The sequence below is a fragment of the Taudactylus pleione genome, unplaced genomic scaffold (assembly GCF_031769625.1).
Source record: "Taudactylus pleione unplaced genomic scaffold, aTauple2 ptg000906l, whole genome shotgun sequence".
Lineage (NCBI taxonomy): Eukaryota > Metazoa > Chordata > Amphibia > Anura > Myobatrachidae > Taudactylus > Taudactylus pleione.
This window is the reverse complement of record NW_028285307.1, coordinates 1,279,705-1,304,254: the sequence shown is the minus strand read 5'-3', so window position 1 is coordinate 1,304,254 and position 24,550 is coordinate 1,279,705. Positions and strand designations below refer to the sequence as shown.

At 40.1% G+C, this 24,550-nt stretch overlaps 1 pseudogene; it reads left to right on the top strand.

Annotated features, from left to right (window-relative positions):
- Positions 1-4,914: 4,914 nt before the first annotated feature.
- The window catches only part of LOC148473851 (peptidylaminoacyl-L/D-isomerase-like), a 29,293-nt pseudogene continuing 9,657 nt past the window's right edge, over positions 4,915-24,550 (top strand).

Genomic DNA, 24,550 nt, shown 5'->3' with positions numbered 1-24,550 from the left:
AGCATTTTGCATGCATATATAACCACAGTTATACACAGAATGTCTCCCTTAAAGTGTGCCTTTTTTGCAAAGCAATGTGAATAGGATGCCCAATCAGCTTCTGCTGATTAAAATGATATGCAGCATGCCAATATTCTTTGTGCAACTGCAGCTGTATCTTCATACAAATGCTATATTACATTGTCACAGCCCCTGACACTGTAACATATGCAGATATAACTGCAGTCGCATATAGAATATAGACATGCCACATATCATTTTAATCAGCTGAAGCAGCCTGTACATCCTATCCACAAAAGTTGCATGAAAAGACACTTGTCAGTATCGAGTCACATGGCACTCACATGTTATGTGTAACATGACTTGTAGCGCACATAGGATAGATATATGTGGACACATTTGTATGTGTTTTTGATGGGGGAAACAATTAATATTTTATGATGTGTGTACTATTTATAGTGAAATAAATAAATGAAAATTGTATTGGAAACATAAAATAATTAATAATATAGGTCTATTAATCTAATTACTCAATAATAATAATAATAATAATAATAATAATTATTATTATTATTATTATTATTATTATTATTATTATTATTATTATTATTATTATTATTATTATTATTATCCTTTATATGGCACCACAAGAGTTCTGCAGCACCTTATATGGTACATAAAGCTAGTAAGTGAACAAGAAACAAGTAACTTACAGTACATTACAGTGCAGGTCAAGGATACAATTTATATACATTGCTGCAATAGAGATTAAAGCACTCACAATAAGCAGCAGGAAGTTGGCAGTCAAGTGTTAGGTGCCCTTATGGGGAGTAAGGAGTAGAAGAAAATGTAGAGAGAAGCACATGAGGGAAGAGGTCTCTGCTCGAGAGACCTTACATTCTAAAGGGGAGCGGCAGACAGACAGGTTTGACTCAAGAGGGGAAGATAGGGAGGAAAGAGCATGAAGTGGGTTAGGATGAGAGCCTCAAACATATCATTAACTTAAATTATACTGCTCATATAAGTTAATTAATACTAATGTTAAATATTTCTTTCCATCATATTCAATACATACTACTAACACTGGGCTTTCTGGTGATTTTCCAACAGATTCGTGCTAGTTTGGCTAAATGAGCTGGATGTTAGGCCTTTTCTAAACAGCAGACATCAAATGCAGTTTGAGAATTATGCTCAAAACAGCTAAATAGTAATTTGTGATTTGTAGTTCAAAACCACAGCACAAACTAACTTTTAGTAAATACAGTATCTTTTTTATTATTTATAGTATAGATTTTATAATAATATAAGGTGTTATTGAACTTCTTAGGTGAGGTTTCTAAAAGCAAGGTTTCTCAAGGATTCTGGTAAAAATGCCAAAAATCTATATACAGGTCAAGTCTCCCATATCCAAAATACTTGGTAACAGGGGTATTTTGGATATCAAAATGTTCCAGATTTTGTAATATTTGAATACATACCATAGTGAAATATCTTGAGAAAGGGACCCAATTCTAAACACATAATGCTTTTATATATTATATACACCTTATACACACAGCCTGCTGGTCATTTTATACAATATTTTCATAATATTGTGGCTAAAGCAGAGTTTGTGTATATACATGAAATTAATTTATGTTTCATATATACCTCTAAACATAGAATGCTTTTATGTATTATATACACCATAAACACAAAGCCTGAAGGCAATTTATAAAATGTTTGTAATAATTTTGTGCATTAAACAAAGTATGTGTACATTGAACCATCAAAAAGCAAAAGATTCACTTTCTTAGTCATGCTAAAAATGTTCCATATTTCAAAATATTCCATATCTCAGAACATTTGTATATAGGAAACTCGACCTATATACTCGACCGTCTGCCGCGACGAGGTTGCCTAGCAACTACACCTAACTTCGAGGGCCAGGTCTCATCGCGATGACGTCTGTCCGCCGTGACAGAGTTACCAAGCAACCACGTTGGGACAAAATAGCGTCTCACCAGTCTGCAACACAGACCAAAGTGATCACAAACTTTAAAAAAAATGCCATATTACTATCAATAGAGGGTGCCCTAGATACATCCATGTCAAGGGTCAGGCAAAACATTGCTGTTCACATAACTGGTGCATTGAATATATATCTGCGCACCACTGTATATACATGTAGCTAGACTCTGAATAAGTACATAAGGGCAGGGCCAGATTAACAATGGGGCGGATGGAGCTCCAGCTCCAGGCCTCCACATAAAAATAGGCCCATTGTCATGACAACATGATGATGACTGGCCATCTGCTCTCCACATGGTCAGCCATAACTCATAAGTAGTGAAATGGTATTTCTATTTACCTCACAAAATTAAGCATTTTTTTTCCTTTACATATTTAAGGAGACATTGGGGCTGAGAGTATAGGGATGTACACGCCCACATGGCACTGGCCACACCCACACAGCACTGGTCACACCTCCTCTGCTTCTCATACTAGGCCCTTGGTCATTTTCAGCTCCAGGCCCATGTAGCCCTCAATCCGGCCCTGCATAAGGGTCAATGCAAATAGATATAGATACCAGGAAGATAAATGAATAGAGGTAGATTCCAATGTATGCAAATCAGGCACCTCCAATAAAGCACCATGGCACTGAGCTATACATATGAATAATGCCATACACATAAACACACTAGATAATGCACAGCATGTAAAAACTAGACTGCATGTATCAATAGGATAATATGAAGATAAATCCTTAATCTGAAGGTCTTAATCGGAGGCATCAAGGACCAACTACAGGGTGTTCCAATTGATTTTCTCATTAAGACCCTGAGGGGCAATAGTCCCTAACTGATAAATTCACCGTGCCTCCAGACGCAATAGGTTGTTTTCGCGATCACCTCCTCTGATGGAGCCAGGTACATGGTCGATTGCCATATGTTTAAGTGAGGACAATGGAGGCCATGCTTCCAATGAAATGTCGGGCTACTGGTTGATCTGAAGAGCCTCTATTCAACACTAGTTTAATAGCAGATCGGTGCAGTGCCATTCTTTCTCTGATGGTTCTGATCGTTTTTCCGATGTAATAAAGTCCGCATGGACACATAATCACATAGATGGCAAATGAAGACAGACAATTCAACACGAAATGAATGAGGTACTTTTTATCCTTATGTGGATGTTTAAGGTAGTTACCAGTTAGCATGTTCTGGCATGTAGTGCAATGTAAGCATTTATAACATCCTGGTTGCTTCTGTAAAAATGAGGTTGGTGGTCTATCTGGGGTAGAAAATCCAGTGATGTCTGTGTGTACCACTATGTCTCGTATATTACGTCCCCTAGTGTAGCATGCCATCGGTTTTTTATTACAAAGGCTTGGTAGATCTTTATCCATTGTTATGATCGGCCAAAGGGCTCAGCAAGCATGTTGAACTACAGGGCTGGAAGTCTGCAATCGTTGTTTCCAGGGAATTATGTCCCTATGGGGTTTAGTCGATGGGTGTAATAGTTCTTCTCTAGGAATCTGAAGAACCTCATCTTTCAGACATTTCAACATACCCAGATCGTATCCTCTGGTGACAAATATAGCTCTGATACATCGGCAAGAGTATTGCCAAATACATACCTTTTTTTACAGCAACTTCTTTGGAGTGCCGCAGCTTTGTTCTTTGGTGTACTTTATTTGTGCTGAGAACACCCAACCACTTTCTATTTGCAGCAACAAGTGCAGGTCCTTCCAAGTATCATATATATATATATATATATATATATATCCAAGGAAGGTCAGTACACTCTTTAAGTGGACAAATAGTACTGCCTGGGGTGACCATTCAATGGTGCTTGAGAGGTACCAAAATACAATATGAATCATAAAGGATGCACTCACCAGGACTTCTCTTCAGGTTTCAAAAAGTTTAATAAACCTACTTTAATGTTCACAACATAGCTAAAATGTCAGGAGGTCGATGTTTCAACTGCACAAACTCGGTCTTCTTCAGGACACCACACGTGAAACAGGACATACCCGTATATATATATATATATATGTATATATATATATATATATATATATATATATATATATAGGTTGAGTCCTCTATATCCAAATATTCCGAAATACGGAATATTCTGAAATACAGAATTATTTTAGCATGACTGAGATAATGAAATTTTTGCTTTTCGATGGTTCAATGTGCATAAACCTTGTTTAAAGCACAAATTATTAAAAATATCGTATAAATTACCTGCAGGCTTTGTGTATAAGGTGTATATAGAATATAAAAGGATTCAGTGATTAGATTTGGGTCTCTTTCCCAAGATATTTCATTATATTATGCAAATATTCCAAAATACGGAATATTCCGATATCCAAAATACCCCTGGTCCCAAGCATTTTGGTTATGGGAAACTCAACCTGTATATATATATATATATATACACTGTATATTAAATGAACTGATACTAAATTAACTGAAAAATACAGTGTTTTGAGACAGTTTTTAATAATGCCTGCAACCAAGCAGTGATTTAAAGTATAACTAGATGATAATTAGTATGATATAATTTAACAGTATAGGAATAGCAGTCAGCGCTCTCAGAGAGGGGAAAATAATTGTCACTAGCTGCTCCCACAGGAAGTGTCCCTACTTCCTTAACACAAATAAATACAAGAAAAAAAGTATGATATAATGGCTTACTGTAAAATAGAGCAAATTACAAAACAATCTTCAATAAGAGAAATGTGTAAAGAACATAAAGGCGCAGAAAAGTCTATAATGTGGCTGTTTCCATATCTCCTCAGAGTACTTGAACTGAAGGGTTAGTTCTATAACAAACTAATTGTTTTAAATATTGTATAAATATTTAATTTTCATTTATAAGATATAATTTGTGAATCAAACAACTGTAAATAATGTTATTATTTTTGTTTAAGGAGGATTGCCCGGAATAGGAACAATAACGGGGACAATTCAACATGGTATCAGTGAGTATCTCTATAATAAAAGCAATAAATTATTTACTGTATGTCTTCTTATAATTTCACAATATGTTACCTAGATTGTAACTCATATAGTGGGACCATTTGGCCTTATCTGTTACTCTCATGGGTATGATGAATAAATAATTGATCTCTTTGATTTATATTTTGTAAAGATTGTGTGTCTTGCTTTAGTATTCTATAATTCCCCCATTACATGTTACCTCTGCCAGGCATTGCCATTCTATCCAGTGTGTATGAAGTATTTCCCATGATGGCTGCCTCATTTGGTACCCTAATTTGTATTATACAGTAAATAGAACTTGGAATTGATGGCTCAAAATGGCTGATTTATCCTTTTCATGGTTTCTGTCAAGTGCATTAAGGGGGTCATTCAGACCCGCTCGCGAGCGGAAGTACGCTCACAAGCGGGTCGATGTTCCCCACTGCGCATGCGTATGGTGGAGGGTGCTCCGTCGTGCGCATGCGCGAGACCCGGGGAGCGACGGGCTTTCCATCGCTCTGGGTCTCACACCAAAGGGGGCGTGCTGTCGATGTTGATTGACAGCACGCCCCCTTTGGTGGGTGTGCCAGGGGCGTGCCTGCCAGATGGAGGAATTCCCATGGGAATGCCTACCGTCTGAAGCCGGCCCCACTGACATCACTAGTGATGTCAGTGGGAGTGATTTTGGCTCTGATAGAGCCAAAATCACTCCAGGGCTTGTGGCAGGGAGACCCTACCGCAGGGTCTCCGTCGCAAGTCCGATGGTTGCGATGGTCAAGACCATCGCGACCATCTTTTTGGCCGCTCACATATGCTGTGGGTGGTCACCCACAGCTATGCGAGCGGCCAGGAGGCCGCTTCATTTTCATGGAGGAGGGCCCTGATTCAGAGCGAGCGCTCTGGTCAGAGTGTCCAGCTCTGAATCAGGCCCTAAGTCCTAAATAAAAAATATGTATTACTACTCGTAAACTAAATAAAGCTAAAGGCGTTATTATAATTTACATTTTAAAGATCTTTAAAGTGCATGTCTATTTTATACAGGTACTTTATTTTGCTTTAATGAATTATGAAGAAAGTGAAAAAGTTTATTGGTAATTTATTATACATTTTACCATCCTAAATCAAGTCTGGATATTGGTGAACAGCACTACACTCTAGTTATTAGAAGGTTATGTCATATGACATTTTCTAGATATCATTTAGATTTTGGAGTTTTCATGTCAGAATAGCAGAAATGTATTAAATAAATACTATCCTATTTCCATTCTAAATGAAGGCAAGTAATGTTTAGCAGCTGTTTGTTTATCTTCTTGTAGTACTTTTAAGTCTACGGTATGTCTATTAGTAAACAAACAAATAGATGTTTTAATTGCTGTATAAAATAGGACTGCAAGGAAAAGGCATAATAACAGGGATGATTCAAAAAGGAACAGGTGATCATCTTTTTTAGTAAATATTTTTTATTGCCTTCTTTTACTTTCAAGTCATGGTTTCTAAATTTTAAATGAAATAAAAAAGTGAAATAATTAATTTGTATTATTTTTAATATTAGTTTATGTACTGTAGGCTGATATTTTTAATGTGTCATGGTCTGGGTATTATGTAGATCCAGCTTGGACTCTTGTGGCTTGGACTCTTGGACTCATGTGCATAGGAAAAGAGGTGTTTTGAGGATACTTTGGCTCATGGGTATGAACAGGAACTTAGGTACAGTAGTGACAGTGTAGGAACCACAGACTTCTGATATGCATAGATAATGCACTGGAACTGGAGTGAACAGACCAGATCCATTAGGCAACCCCTCATCTAGTAACCTGTAAAGGCCAGTAAGGCCAGGCATATACTCCAAGGACAAGAATGACCTCCAAGATTCATAACAGTATGGTACCGGTAGATAGGAACTCAGAACTAAAGCCAGGAGTCAGAGGGCCTGATTCAGAGCCACTCGTAAGCAGCCGCTTGTTTGCTCTGAGCGATGTTCGCACAACTGCGCATGCATATGGGTCGTAATGAAACCAGTCATTGCGGTCGGATATTGTGTGCTCGCAAAACAGCGAGCGGCTGCTAATTTGATTGACAGAATGTACCGTTTGTGGGTGGTAACAGGGGAAGGTGCTTGAAAATGGGGGAGTGGAGTTCCGAACGCAGGCATGCCTAACGGTCAAAAGGGCGTTTAATGGGAGTGCATAATTAGTAAAGGAGCGTCATCGACCACGTCACTTGGTTGTCTTTTAGCCTGAACTGCTCGCAGTATTAGGGGAAAGAAAAACCTACCACAAGCACTGCGAGCAGTTCAGATGCATTTCGATGTTCCCGATTAATGTAATAAATACCGGAGATGACATGTGATGTGAATCAACAAACCGCAAAGAGCAAGCGCTCAATTTAAATAGCCGGCCCCTTTTTTGGAACGACCGTCCGCAAATAGCGTCCGGGTCTGAATCAGGCCCAGAGTCTTATGTAGTCAGATACAACTTGCAGAAGCTGTAACTTACGTACAACTCTAATGCAAGACCTGGAACTGGAATCAGTAGGAACTCAGAAACTGAAAGTCAGGATAGGTAAAACAGTTTAGTGTACACCTCAGTGTACAGACCATAGACTGCACAGTGAACCGTAGCCATGGAACCAGCACCATTCTCTATGCCAGCCCAATATAATAGCACACAGTGCAGGGAAACCAGTACAAGGTCAGCACAATAGTATAACCTGATAACCTAGACAACCACAGAGAATAGAGCAAAAAATCATAAGTAACTTGCATGCACTGTCCCAGCACTATGATGGAATGAAGACCGCAGCTGACTTTGCTCTCACTGTACTGAGACGTAACAAGTTGGTATGGAGTATGGAAGCTATCCCATTGATAGGTGATGGTACATTTGGTAGATGGAAAGCAGTATACTTGCTGGCTTAGACAAAGTGGTTAAAGCAGGTCTGTATGCTGCGTGGATGCTGCGGCACTGACAAGTAACATAACATAGCGGTAGATGGTAAGCAGTATACTTGCTGGCTGAAACTAAGTGGTTTGGAGCAAGACTGTATGCAGTGTGGGTGCTGTGGCCCTAAGAGGTAACAGAGCACCACAGTAGATGGAAAGCAGATCTGTATGCAAGAAGAAAGAAAGTTAACAGCTGGCACTTGACTGATACACTAATATTTCCTGACAATCTGCAGCCTCTATATTGGGGAGATTACCAATCCCCAAAAACAAACAACTCAATAAACATGAAAAGAAGTGCTGATTTGTCAGAGCAAATTTATTTAAAGAAAGACAATAATAAAAAAATATATTAAATAAATGACCATTGACAGACTGCACTCTACAAGTTCTTACATATAATCCATATCTATATTTAAATTCAACACAAGATTGTAATTCACTTGGTAATGTAGAGTAAATATGCAGCTTTATTTTTGCTATAAATTTCTACTTAATCTCAATTCTTAAACTTATTTGTAGTAATAGTATTATTCAGGCTATCTATTGCATGCAAAATGTAACATGCCTTCACATTAATAATAACAATAAGACTGTCTATTTACACATACAGGATCATCTTGTTGTTATGCATGGTTTAGTAATTTGTATGTGTTGTTGTTATTATGTATCCGTATATTGTCCAAACAGTCTCTTATGAGCATAAATAGCCCAGCAGTAAGGTTTAGTGATATTGTAGCAAATAGTTCAGTCATAGTTCAATATTGTAGTAATGTAGCAAATTTGCTTATCTCGCCACTATCCAAACCAACTCACTGTCTTTTAATCGGGAAGCAGTCAGGAAGCCGATGGACAGAATCCCGACCATTGGCTTCCTGACTGTCTAATACCGGCAAGGGCTAAATGACAGGCATCGATATCCCGATGCCTGTCATTTTACCTATGCTGGGATCCCGACACCCGGCTTACCGATTGAAGGTAAGCCGGGCGCCAGGCGCACATTGCCGGTGGGGGGGAGGGTTTGCATTAGGGTTCCTGGGGGGGACTTAGGGTTAGGCACCCCCTTGGGAGTTTAGGGTTAAGCTAGAGGAAGGGAGGGTTAGGGTTAGGCACCCCAGGGGGGAGGTTATAGTTAGGCACCCCCCGGGGGATTTAGGTTCAGGAAGTGGGGAAGGGGAGGTTAGGTTTAGGCACTTAGAGGGTAGATTAGGGTTAGGCACTTGGGAGGAGGTTAGTGTTAGGCACCCCTAAGGGAGGGTTAGGGTTAGGGGGGAGAATAGGTCAGTGAATACTTACCTCTCGACGATCGGGATTCCGCTGTCTAGTTAACTGAACTAAAATTTGCTAGTTTTCAGTGAAAATCGCCCCCCAGGTAGACTATTTATGTTTAAAACATTTCACTAAGATAAAGTAAAAACATCTATTTTAGAAATTGATTGCATTAATTAGGTTTTATTAAATTGTTAAATTATGTGCCAACTCTGTTTTCCAAATCCAAGTGGCAATGTTCCTTTGACTGAAAAAACAAAAATATCAGGACATTTATGTTGTTAGGTATAACTTTATTATGAATAAAAATAAAGAATTACTCACTAGAGCTGATTTAGTTAAATAAAATTTAGGTAAAAATTGCATAATTCATTGATATAAAAATACACAGAAATTACTCTGCAAGAATAATAAAATCAGTACTTTAAATTCCCAATATGGTCCACAGTGGCTCTGCAGAGCTCTCTCTTCTAGTGGTAATTTTATAGTTTATAACATTAATGAATAATTATTATCTGTAGCTTTCTGACATAGACAGATTCATATTTTGAAGTATAGAGCCAACACTAATCTGATATCTAAGGGCTGTTGAACAATAACACAATTTTCCTATGTGTCGGTGAATAAAATAAACCACTTTTTCAAATATAGTATTGTAGTCATCTACAATGAAGATAAAAAAGATCATAGAGGTGCTGGCAGATGTTACTAATTTAAATTATTTATGAAACAGTGTTCTGAATACTAAGTGAATATTACTGAATATGAAATACAACATATATTATGCACAGAACAGAAGTTGTTAGTAAACTGAATTAGTTGGATACAATCAAATATTGGAGTGTATATGAAGAATCTGGGGCCACAAATATATTTTGGGAATATTAGTGCTTTATAAAGATATACAAATCCCACTGGTAACAGTACTGTAAGTAGTAAATAGTAAATTGAATCATTTTTCTTTACATGGTGTTCACATAAATGAACTATTTATGTGTATACATTGGATGTCCCTTAATATGTATATTAAGGGACTTGAAGAAACTTTTGCATTAAACAAGTCCCAGAGTGCCACCTGCGTCTTTCTTATGATGGACATGTGTTTCTGTACTTATGGATTGGGAAGGCACCAGGGCATCATTGCGTGACATTTGGACCTAGGACTAATGGTTTTTTACAGTGGTTATATATAAGTGACAATCCAATAAGTTATTTACAAAATGTTCACATAAATTAACTATTTCTGTGTGTACATTGGATGTCCCTTAATAGATAGACATAAGTATCAGGGTGCAAATTTCCACCATCGTGGTGCAGGTATTCCAGCTGAGATGAGATAACAGCACTGTGATGGCATGCAACCACACTTCCGTCCTCACTCTACATCATGTCCATGTCTTTAAGTTGAAGGGGAAATATAACCAACCCTAGACCAATGGCCACCTCATATTTAAACAAGTTTCTGTGAGCAACTCATTCACTGAACAATGTATTTCTACCCAGGATAGTTCTAAGCTCCAGGCATACTCATGTATCCTTTGATCATGTCCTCTGTGACTCTATATGCTACTTCATGGATTCTCACTATTTACCATCTTTGCTGAGTATCATCACCTGCCAGACACCGCAACTTCCAATCTTTATACAGATCTGCCTTCCATTTGCTGCTGTGCTCCATTACCTGTCAGCATCACAGCATCCATGATCCATACAGACCTGCTCCAAACCACTTTGTTTCAGCCAGCAAGTATACTGTTTCCATCTGCCGCTGTGTTTCATGCTGCATGCAGACCTGCTTCAACCACTTTGTCTGAGCCAGCAGGTACACCACTTTCCATCTACCACTGTGTACCATCATCTGTCAGTGGGATAGCTCTTACACTGCATACCAACTTGTTACTTGAAACAGCAAGTTCATCCTCAGTATTCATTCCATCATACCACTTGGAAAGTGCATGCAAGTTGCCTATGTGGTTTTACTCTTTGCTTAGTGGTGGTCAAGGACCTTGTATTGGTTTCCCTGCACTGTGTGCTATTGTCTTGGGCTTGTACAGAGACGGGTGCTGGTTCCAGGGCTAGGATTTTGTGTTAAACTGTATTACCTATCGTGACTCTCAGTTTTTGAGTTCTTCACAGGTTTAAGTTCCTATCTACCAGTACTATACTGTTCTGTGTCCTGGAGGTCACCCTTGTCCCTGGAGTATATTCCTGTCTTTACTGGCCTTCAGTAACTAATTAGGATTTACTAGGTCATTAGATGATAGATGAGGTGTTTCTCAGTGGTTCTGTTCTGTTTACTCTGGTTTCAGTCAATACCCATGCATATTACCAGTCTGTGGTTCCTACATTGTCACTAGTGTACCTAAGCTCTTGTTCATACCCATGAGTCAAAGTGTCATCAAGCCACCTCATTTCCTATGCATGCCAGTCAGCTCTAAGGGTCCTGAGCTGTATCTCCATAATAATTTAATAATTGAATAAAACCTAATTAATGCAATCAATTTCTAAATTAGATGTTTTTACTTTATCTTAGTGAAATGTTTTAAACATAAATAGTCTACCTGGGGGGTGATTGTCACTGAAGACTAGCAAATTTTAGTTCAGTTAACTAGATTTTAGTGGGGGGGAGGAAATAAATATTCATTAAGCTGCTAATTTCTTTCTACTAGTAGTTCTACTAGTGTTGTTTCAGAAGAAAGTTAAATAAAACAAGGCATTTATTAATACATAATCAGAGTTGAAAGAAAAATACAAAAAGGGCAATTTAATTATTTTCTTAAAACAATCATCCAAAAAATGCATTTTTATGAAGTTTGTGAATTGCCCATCTCCACCTCTACTGATAAATAACTGATTGTAGAAAAAAATAAACTAAAAAAACGATTTCTGAGCTGATAGCAGAAAGTTTTACAAATATACGTAACACACTAAAGTTAACTAAATTACATTTCATAAGTCAAGTTTCAGTAGAGGTTTATTAAGTTGTAATTTGTATGAATTCATGTTAGTGAAGCCACTGGAAATTATTTATATTGCACTGTTTGTTGTACATTTGTTCATGGTGCTGGAAACATGTTATAGAAATCACAGGAGTTGTTTAAAAATGTTATCACAATTTATTATAATTATAACAAATTACTTTGCTGTTTATTTGCACAACTCTGAATTTATCATTGCTTCTTTTTATAACTAATATTTTACTAATGATTTTTGTTTTGGGATATTACATAATGCATCACTTGACCCAATTAAAATGCAGTCAGATAAAAGACATATAGATACAAATTGAAGAATTACTTTTATTGCAGGTTCGAAGGTTATTTCACTTGGAAGAGACTTTGTCACAGTATTCTTGCAGAATCAAAACTCTGATGAGATCCCTGAGCAGCAAATTCTCATTTCTGGAACTGTTCCTGACACCGTGGTTTCTGTTACTGTACTCAAGTCTGATTTTAAGAAGAATGTGACAGTTTCAAAAGGAACAACAATAACAGTTACTATAACAAACCCTGTAGAACCAAAAGGATCAGGATTGTTCCAAAATGCTGTGGTCATTACAGCTAATGCAGAGGTCACTGTAATGACTCGTAATTATAAAAAAAATAGTGGTGATCTGGCTTTGATTTATCCCAGTCATCAGTGGGGACGGGAGTATTATATCATTACCCCTCCAAATGGACCTGTCAATCAATATAAGCAGTTCTCTGTGGTTTCACATAAAAGCGCAACAACAGTTAACATCTACCTAGAAGGAGAAGTAACACTGAAAGGAAAGAGTTATAAAAAGGGAGACAAGATGACATTGAACCTACAGCCTTTCCAATCGGTGCAAATTCAGAGTAACAATGATCTCTCAGGCACCAGAGTGGTTTCTGACTATCCTGTTGGTGTCATAACAGGGCACACATGTGCTCAGAATAACGGAGGTTGCAGCCATGTCTACGAACAGCTCCAACCTGTTCCTTGTTGGGGAACTACATTCTTTGTCCCAGCAATGTCCTTCCAGGCTAAATATGATATTGTTTACATTTTGGCTTCCCAAGTCACTTCCATTCAGTACCAGTCTGGTGAAAACAAAGTAAAGACTAATGTGAAAGCTGGAGAACTGATTCAGGTTAATCTAACTTTATCATCACCACTGTCTATCCAAAGCACAAATAAAATTCAGGTCTTACTCTTTGGCACAGGTGGAATCAACAACAACAAACAATTTGGCTCATTCCTTACCAAAATACCCAATATTAATTTATTTGCCTCTGGATATAACATCGTTGGACAGTTGGGTTTTGATAATAATTTGGCTATTATTACAATCAAAACCTCAGATATTTCTGGGATCACTTTTAATAAGAATGTTCTAACAAATATTGAATGGAATGTATTTCCTGGATCTGAATACTCCTGGTCAGAATACAGTTATGGTTCCGGTGCCACTTCCAATGTGGTTGAACACTCTACAGCCTCCTTTGGTCTCTTAACCATCGGCTACTCCGTGAATATGGCCTATGGATCTGTGGCACCCAGTATAAAAGGTACATTTTCCCAAATTTAATTTAAATTTAAAACTATTGTTAAAAAGGGTCAGAAAATTGTGAATAGACTGAGTTTAGTAGTCTTACCATGGGACTGATGTAGAGTTTGATTCATTTTGCATAAAAATGCTTTTGTAAGTTGTGCATAATAAAAAGCAAACACTTTTTTTGCTTCAGTTGCAGAACTGCAGACATCCCATGATGCATCCATCTTTGTAAGGGTAGCATACGCGCCTGTTTAAGACCATGAGAAAACAGTGGTATATGCACCAGAATTAGACCAGGACAGAACAGAATAATAAGCACTTTTACATCAGGAGATTTGGCTCAACAGGTTTAGCTAATAAATGCTAAAGACACAGTACACAATTCATACCCAATATAGTACTTTAATGATGTTTTAACACAATATAATCTATGTCTGACCAATATTATAAATAATTAATAAAGTTGCATGCACCATGTAAGATATATTTTAATACAGATGCAAAAACAAAAATAAAGTAATTTTTAAGTTCAATTAAATTGAAAAATATGTTGTTTTCACCCTGAAACAATTTAAATTAAATCTGATTTCTTGCCATGGACCTGTTTAAAATATGAGATAAATAAGACAAATAGATCCCAGCACTGTGAATATGTATAGATAGTCTGCATTCTAGCACCCTGCACCTCTTACAACCTGTGCAGTTCCTTTTTCCTGCCTGGGGTGACAGTCTCTGCTCTGGTGCTTCTAGCACACTCAACTGATAAAACAAACATCTGATATAAGGCCAGTTTGTGCTAGAAGCACCAGAGCAGAGAGCGACACCCCAGGCAGGAAATAGAAACTGCACAGGTTGTGCCAGGTGCAGGGTGTTAGAATGAAAACTATATAGATCCCACACTAATAACATTAACATTAGCAGTGGGATGGAACAAGACTCACTCAGCCAATCAAAAGCAGATGCCAATTGCTATTATCAGCATGCATATTTTGCACTAGGATTTCAGGTCCTTCAAGTTATAAAATACAGCTCCTTAAAGGTACATATGTTGCTTTGTTGTGTAAACATTGGTACCATCGATGCACATCAGGCAGTCATGCAGCATTTATAGCATGTCTGACACTGCAAGTCTCCTGGCATGCAGAGAGCTCTGATGCTGTGTATGCAATCGCAGTGCCTAATTTATACATTCCCATGAAACAGCGTTCAAGCAATCAGACACACATACGTTATTCTGTCCAGCCCCCATCACCACCCATAAATGGTGACAGTCCCCTGTGCGTCCATAATCACAATGTAACTGCTGCACATGCACAGTGTATCTTATACGCATGTACGATGATAAAACAATCACTCAATGTGCGTCCATAATCGTATTTGCGTTCACTACTGAATCAGGCCGTCTAAGCACAAGGTAAAGTAAGCAGGTGTAATTGCAAAATGTTACAAATGGATAGAGGGCCTGATTTAGCAAGGATCGCTATTTTGCTTATACGCATGGAACGTGGTTGCTATTATCAGCGTTGATATGTAAGTGTTTGCATTCGCATTACGATCACAGCCTAACATTAGGACGCCCACTTTCCTTTACTCACATCCATATATTTGGGCAACATAGCAAAACAATCAGTAACATCAAGTAACATCGGACCCAAACACACAGTTAAGGCAGTTTCAGACCTCACTCAGGAATTTCTACCTTCAGCGCACGGTATGAGGCCTCAGGAGGCATCTGGTATCGCAGTGGCCTATTTATGCACAACCAAGCAATGACATCCCAATGCACTGGCACGCCTGCGTTTGCCCAACACCCCCATCACTACCCACAACATGGAACTTCCTGTCAATCACTCTGCGATTGCAGTCCCAAATGCAGCAGGTGGCTCATGCATGCTCACTGAGATGCATACGTATGTGCAGTATGCAAAAATCAGCCGATTGTGTACGTATAAGCAACTGCGATCCTTGCTGAATCAGCCCAAGAGTCTGTGTGTACACTTACATCAATATCTACATCAGCCCCACGTCACATTTTCTTATTTTAAAATACTAATTTCACTGCCCATCATGTGTCACTTATTGTTTCTTTATAGTATGTCCACTTAAGAAAAAACTATTGAATGCTGTATACAATATATCCTTTGATATATTCTTATTGTACAGAAAATTTCTTACTAACAGGGAAACAAGAAGAAATAAAATTCAGATCTACTAGATACATGAAACTTTTACATATTGTATGTATGTAATTATACTAATACGTCATTTCCAAGGCAAATCACATCTCCAGTTAAGAAATGTTGTAATTGCGTTGTCAGGTTGCCGATCTACCATGTAATTTTAAATGGATATTAAGTCATTTTATTAGTTGACTAAATTGTCATGACTGGACAAGACAAAACACATTTCATTAGTGATCCTGTCAAGAATATTGTTATAATGATGAAAATTACACTAAATGGACAACTAAGATCAGGTCCAGGCTGATAAAGGTCTAAACGGATAAGTAAAATGGACCTTCTTGACCCCACTCTCATGTCACATTTCTCTATGTCATGGAAGATCAGTATCCTTAGGCTGGCCAGATGTTTAAGATAAAGAGATTAAATAAATGACAAGTTGGAAGGAAGAGGATGTAGTACATGGTTGGATAAATAGAGATAATTAGAATGAATGTTTATTTCTTTTGGATGAGGCTGTATGTACGTGGCCATTTTTCTAGCATATATAACATTGTATGTTCTTTATTGGCACCACAGTAGTTAGTTGAGATTGGTTGAAGGAAATATTTACTGAAATCCATTTAGGTAGGACATAGGACATTTTTAATTGCTCTTTAATGACCATTCTGGTAAAGTGACCTTATTTGGTATTTGACATACAGTAAATTAAACCTAAATTAAAATTATGTTTCCTACTTTCAGAGCTACTTCCAACTAAAGACAAGAATAATGAAGAATTTAAAGCAAGTGAGTATATTCTGAATGGTTATAATATAAATGCAAAAATACCCAATGCAAATCAATCTAAACTGAAAAATAGTATGCTTTTCCTGCTGGTTTGTTGTTACTGAGGCCCTGATACAGTGCCGGATGCTCTGACAGAGCGCTTGCTCTGAATCAGGGCCGGTCTTTTATTTTTTAGAAGGGCCTCCTTGCCGGTCACATAGTTGTGGGTGACCACCCATAGCTATAGCAAGCGGCCAGGAAGATGGTTGTGATGGTTAAGACCATTGCGACCGTTGGGCTTGCAACGAGACCCTTGTAGTAGGGTGTCATTGCCGCAAGTCCCAGAGAGATTTCGGCTCTAACAGAGCCAGAATCTCTCCACTGACATCACTTGTGATGTCAGTGGGGCTGGCCCCAAACTGTAGGTGTTCACATGGGAATGCCTCCATTTGGGCAGCCACCCCACCTGCCCACCCACCAAAGGGGGTGTGCTGTCACTCAACATCAACAGCACGCCCCCTTTGGTACAAGACCCGGAATGACGGATTGCCCGACGCTATCCAGGTCTCGCGCATTCACATGACGGAGCTGGCTCCGTCGTGCGCATGCGCTCTGGGCCACCATCGACCTGGTTGTGAGTGCTCAGCACTTGCGACCGAGTCTGAATCAGGCCCTTAGATCAGTGAATTGGAGATTTGTTTTATTGTAATTATAAATAATTCACCCAATGGGGCTCTTTCACCAAGCCAATAAGCCAATTGCTCGACATCGGGCATGATACCACAGTGTGTGTGGCCAAGCTTAACATGCAATGCAAATTAAGTATGGATGTATATCCTGTAATACAGCAAGTCCCATTGTCTTCTCACTATCATCATTCATATAGAAGGATGAACAGGGCAGGATCTTAGGAGAAGAGCTGAGAGGTTTATTGAATAAAAGTGGTGATTGTAAAGTGATTGGACATTTATAATTTTGCACATTGAATGCTTTGCTATGTTTCTGCCTCTTCACCTGCCTGTGCACAATGTTAGTTTGAGGGAGCATCTGTAGATCCCTTGCACATTTTGAACACCTTTATATTGAAAAAACCCTTAATATTTTCATACACATGTGACCAATGTCCTCTCAAATTTCTTAAAATATTTCATATCTTTCTGGTAACCAAAAATTGACATAGTTATATTTTCTGACAAAAAACATGCAATATTACTAGTTGTGGGCATCACTGAATCTCTCAACTAATGGCCATATGGTACACAGATACCTCATGATTATTATCAATATACTGCAGAGATACAGTACCTCACAATTACCATCCATATGCTGCATGGATAATTCACAATTACTGGCCATATGATGCACAGTTACCTCACAAGTATCATCCATTTGATACACAATTACCGGCCATATGATGCACAGTTACCTTACAATTACCATCCAAATGATGCACAGTTACCTCACAATTACCATCCATATGATGCAGTTACCTCACAATTACTATCCATATGATGCACAGTTACCTCACAATTATCATCCATATGATGCACAGTTACCTCACAATTACTATCCGTATGCTGCAAAATACCTCACAATTACCGGCCATCTGCAGGGTCAGCTCCAGGTCTACTAGCACTCTTTCTGAAATGGTTTGGAGTGCCTCCTACTTCAGATAATAATTTGCCCCAAGTATTGTCCTAGTTAATTATTAGCCCTCACAGTATTACACCAGTTAATTAAATATCCCACTGTATTACCAGTTAACAATTTACCCAAAGTAATATGCACACACGGTTAAAAAAAATGCCCCCACAATAGTACATCTGTTAATAATATGCCCCCACAATAGTATCACAGTAAATGTTACAAACTTACACTATTCTACCAGTTAATTAAATCCCCCCACTTTAGTGTCTCACTTAATAATATGCCCAACAGGATTGCCCTAGTTAATACTAGGCTCCCCACAGTAGTGCCACAGTTAATGAAATGCACCTACATTAGTGCGCAAGTTAATATAATGTCCCACTGTAGTGCCAGTTCTTAATATGCCCCCACAGTAGAGCCACAGTAAAATATATGCCCCCACAATAGTACCTCAGTTAATAATATGCACCTACATTATTCTACTAGTTAATTAAATGCCCCCACAGTATTGTCTCAGTTAATAATATTCCCCCACATTAGTGCCACAGTTAATGATATGCACCTACATTATTCTACTAGCTAATTAAATGCTCCCACAGTATTGTCTCAGTTATTAATATGCATCCACAGCAGTGCCCTAGTGTCTCAGTTAATAATAAGCATCCACAGCAGTGCCCTAGTGTCTCAGTTAATAATATGCATCCACAGCAGTGCCCTAGTGTCTCAGTTAATAATATGCATCTGCAGCAGTGCCCTAGTGTCTCAGTTAATAATATGCATCTACAGCAGTGCCCTAGTGTCTCAGTTAATAATATGCATCCGCAGCAGTGCCCTAGTGTCTCAGTTAATTATATGCATCCACAGCAGTGCCCTTGTTTCTCAGTTAATTATATGCATCCACAGCAGTGCCCTAGTGTCTCAGTTAATAATATGCCCCACAGTATTGCCCCAGTTAAAAATATCCTCGTTACAATAATGCCCCAGGTAATGATATGCACTTACAGTAGTGCTCAAGTTAATAAAATGTCCCACTGTAGTGCTAGTTAATAATATGCACACATAGTAGTGTCCCAGTTAATTGTAAACCCCCAAAGTAGTGCCACATGTAAAAATATGCCCATAAATGTACCCATAATTAATAATATGCCCCTTCAGTAGTGCCACAGTAATAAATATGCCCTCATAGTAGTGTACCCCACAGTATTGCTCCAGTTAATAATGTGCCACCACAGTGATTCTTCAAGTAATATGTTTCTACACTTTAATGCCCCATATGCCCCTACACTTTAATGCCCCATATGCCCCTACACTGCAATGGCCCATATGCCAACACACTGTTATGCCCATGAGAAGGACTGAAACACAGTGGTAAATAACATAGCATTGGCAAAGCTCTGCTTATATGCATAAAGTAGAGCAATTAACCATCATATAATGAATACCAAACTGAGATACTATGAATACTATAATACAGATCCTCTGAAGAAACTTTTGATATTTTATTCAAAATAATTATATTATGGGGGGAGTAGTATCTATAAAGATAGTTTATGTGCATTGTCATGTAATAGTAAAATGAGGTAGTGTACATTTAAGGATCTTGCAGCATAGAAGGACATGTGATCAGGAAGTGGAGAGATATAGGAGAAAGTAAGAGAAAGGAGAACAGCCATGATGAGATGATGTCTTTATCTACCTTTACTAATGCAAGTATTACTGATAATAAATAAACTACATAAACAGCATACTTGATGATTCATTGCTATGAAGAAAGGTACATGAAGATATAACAGGGGGAACATCATTCTGTTATGTGTAGTCTGGGAACCCCTTGATTTTAATCGTATATATTGAATGCAATTTTCTGTTTAAGTGTGTCCCAGGAAAGAGCCCTTCTTTCCCTCTTTTGGTGTATATATCTAAATATTAGTCTTGTGCCTTGGGAGCTCCACCAACCGTGACATACTGTATTACATATTGTACAAAAAAAACTAAATAATGTTGGTTTATAATAAATATTGAATAATGTTCTATGCAGAATCCTCTTCTCCTTTTTCGATGTGTTTGAAAAATAACTCAAATGTTGTATGTATAAACGCCCTATCGGTATATGTGAACACAAATCCAAACCAGTACAGCTTAACCAACCTTACATAACTTATCTAAAATAAAGACACAGACAACTTTATTGCTATAAAAATAAGATCAGCCTTTATTCTAAATACAAACAACTACTGGTGACGGAAAGAAAGAGCGTCATAAGCCAATGGTTCAAAGTCACTTTAAGCAATTTCCTCTATCCTCCACCATACTTGCAGGGCCAATTGCCCTTTAAGCAAGTAATCTTTAAGGTCTCCAAATCAGGCACCAATACACTCATTAAAAGGCCCGGCCAGTAAGCCAGTGCAGCTGACCCCAGAAGGTTAACGTCAACAGTGTATTGATGCCGATTGCACGCCACCAGTCTAAACTAAACTACCTAATCCCCTAAAGATACTTTCCAAGAACAGTGACGTCCCATCTTCAGTAAGGTGAACTCCATCCAAACGGAACAGGTGAGAATCTCTAAAGCGTATCCAAGGATGATTTATCACCAGGCCACCTAAAGCTACCACTCTTTTTGCCACTAGGGAATTAACCTTGTGTCTTGCCTTGTCGACTAACACCCCAGGCCTCGCGCTCCTCCAACACTGCCTGGGAATGATAGCCGACCAAACCAGATTACACCATGGCCACCAGGAACAAATGGTCTCAAGATCCTTAACTACCTTGTACCTCAAATCTAAGGATGACTGAGACCCCAGATCATTGCCCCCCAAATGCAAGACTAGAACACCAGGAGCCCCAAAACGCGACGCCATCTCTAACAGCAAACCTAGCAGCGCGTCCCAGCGCATACCTCTCCTGCCTAAGCAGCGAATGCTGTCTACTGCTACAAATGACTGAGGGTCACGGGCCAAGGGCGATGTAGCTGCCCAATGGATAAATGAGTGACCCACGACCCATATGGGGCGAGGGTCCAAATTAGCTCCTGTAAGAAAAAACACAATGTAACAAGGTTACCAAATGGAAGCCAAAACTTAGCACAAACGAAATGTCGGCATCAAAAGAGAGAAAGAAAGGTAGAGAAAATAAAAGACAGGGGAGGAGGAGGGGGAGCAAAGGGGGGGAAAAAAAACTAACTTGGCCCGAGGTGAAAACCTGAAAAAACCTGCCCGGATATCACATAGCCAATCAGTTTCCGTGGTTCAGGGCAAAAACAGGGCAAAATCCCTCAGGGCCCCCACCGATAATGGTGACGAGCGGTAACAGAAAAATTCCAAGTTATAATAATACAATAGTAAGACAATATACAATGCAGAAGCAAACATATCAGTGCCGAACATAGCGTTTATAAGCGTTCGATTTCCATCGCCCTAGCGCTTTAATTTCTGAAACCGACCATCCAGCACGGGCTGCAGCTGTAGCCGCCCCAATCCGAAAGGAATGGGAACCGTATACCCCTTGAGGTAAGCCGAGGGACTGGGTACACCACTGAAGTACAGATCGGAATTGATACATGGTCAAGGGGGAACCATCACCATGGATCAACCACGCACCTGGCAAGTTGGGCCGAAGGCACAAATACTGTCTGGCCAGCGCAACCGGGCAAACGCGTGCATCCGAACATGCCGCCAAATACACCCAGCGACCTCTACCCAATTTATCTGTTTTGGATCGCTGCAGCTTATACATCAGAGACCGGGCGATGATAATGTGTGAATAAAGTAAAGCAGGAGGGGCCCGACGAGAAGCAGCTACCAACTCGCTGATGCGAAAAGCCCTGTAAAAGGCCATCACAAAAGTAAGCTGGAAAAGTATCGTTTCATAAGGGGACGTGCAAACATCAGACAATACAATCACAAACTCAACAAGTAACAAAAAAGTAACTGGTCTTCTGGGGTCATCCTGAACCGGGGCCATTCTTGCCCAACCTTTAACAGCCCTTTGTACTAAGAATCCCTTGGTAAAATCCCGACGCCCCTGCAAGCGCAAGAAAAACGAAACGCCACAAATGATTCTCGCCACCACCGCCCTGGACTTACCAGCAGAATATAGACCTCATATAAAAGATAAAAAGACTTGGTAAATCCGCTTACCTCCGTCACGCTTGCGGGAGAAAAGGGACTCCCACTGGATCCAAGCAGACTGGTAGGACCACAACGTGCTGGGGGCGAGCGAGTGCTGCGCTAACCCCTCCATTCCGGACAAATAACCTGCCAACAATGAGGGGGGCAGATATCACCAATCGCTGCCGCAGAAGGTGCAAGTTCCCTAAATCTAACCCATTGAAAGCGGGATAGCGCATCTGCAATGGAATTGTATACGCCGGGAACATGCCTTGCTTCGAAGTGAACATTACATGCCAGACAGCACAAAACAAGCTGTGCAAGGAGCCTGAGAACCAGCAAGGATGTAGACTTCTGCCGGTTAATAGCATAAACTACCCCCAAGTTGTCGCACCAAAATATGACATGCCGGTTGCGGAGCCGATCACCCCACAACTCCAGGGCAACAACTATGGGAAACAGCTTGAGTAAAAGAAGATTCTTGGTCAGCCCCCCAGCAACCCAAGATGAAGGGCACTGGGAAGCGGACCAAGAGCCCTCCAGGTAGGCTCCAAAACCAGTAGCACCGGCAGCATCCGTGAAAAGCTGCAGCTGTGCATTAGCAGCTGGGGGATGCAACCAAAAACTAATGCCATTGTATGTTTCCAAAAACACATCCCAAACTCGAAGATCTCTCCTAATTCGGAAGACAATCGTATGAAATGATGGGGTCGGTGTGTTCCTGTGGTCGCTCTCTCTAATTTACGACAGAAAACCTGCCCCATGGGGATTACCCTGCATGCAAAATTGAAGAGCCCTAGTAAGGATTGCCCTTGCCTCAAGGTAATCCTACCTAGTGACAATGCAAGCGTAATGGCGTCGCGAAGCTTCGCTATCTTCTCTGCAGGCAAACGGTAACAACCGGCAGCCGTATCGATCTCGATACCCAGGTACGATAGACGAGTGCAAGGCCCCTCCATTTTATCGGAAGCAATTGGGACCCCGAACTCACTAAACAAAGCCTGCAGAGAAAACATAAGCTCCGCACAACGAAGGGAACCAGCCGGCCCAACACATAGGAAGTCATCGAGGTAGTGGGCCACCCCGGACTCCCCAGTGCCAACGCAAACACACCAATGCAGGAAAGAACTAAAGGCTTCAAAATAAGAACACGACACGGAGCATCCCATGGGGAGACACTTGTCAAAGTAAAAGCCATCCTCCAACCTAAAGCCCATGAACCGAAATGAGTCGGGGTGCAAAGGCAATAGGCGAAAGGCAGACTCCACATCGACCTTACCCAACAAGGCCCCCGTACCCTCCAATTTCACTAAACTAAGGGCATCTTCGAATGACTGATAACAAACCCGAGCTAGCGATTCGGGTATGGCATCGTTCACCGACCCCCCAGCTGGAAAGGATAGATGTTGTATCAACCTGAACTTCCCGGGGGCCTTCTTGGGCACCACTCTGACTGGAGAGAGAACTAAATTGTGCAAAGGACGGCAGCAAAAGGCCCAGCCATGCGCCCCAGCTGCACCTCCTTGGCCACTTTGTCTTTCAGAATACCCGGCAATAGGTAAGCTGAACATAAGTTTTTGGGTTCCCCTAACAGCACATTACCCACCACCGGGAGCTGAAACCCCTCGGTGAAGCCATCAAGCAAAAACAACGACTGGCGATGGAGCTTTATGGAGCGGGACCGGACCCAGTAGGTCTGGAGCCAGCGGAAGAAGAAGGGGCAGGCAATCTGGGGCATTCCTTGGCTGGATGGGGGCACCGCAACGCAGACAGTGGTGTCGAAAACGACACCGGGCTCCCGCTGCACAATTGCCGTTGTTAAAAGCAAAACAACGGCCTTTGGCAGCCGGAACCTTAGAGAAACAACTCTGGGCGGCTCCCTGGCCACCGGACTTCTGTCTGGAAGATACCTCAGTGGTCAGAGGAGCAGGCTGTGTTACCTCCAACCAGACTTCCACGTCCTTCCACCCCAAATCCATAATTTTTATGCCTGACTGTTTGCAGCGAAACTCCTCATTGTACCGTCGCCATACAGGGCCGCGTGACGTACGGAAAAGCCCCTGAATCAGGTGAAGGTATCTTATTATGTTCATGGCCTCTTCCGGACGGGTTTTAAGGTAACAGCCTGCAAAAACATAAAACAT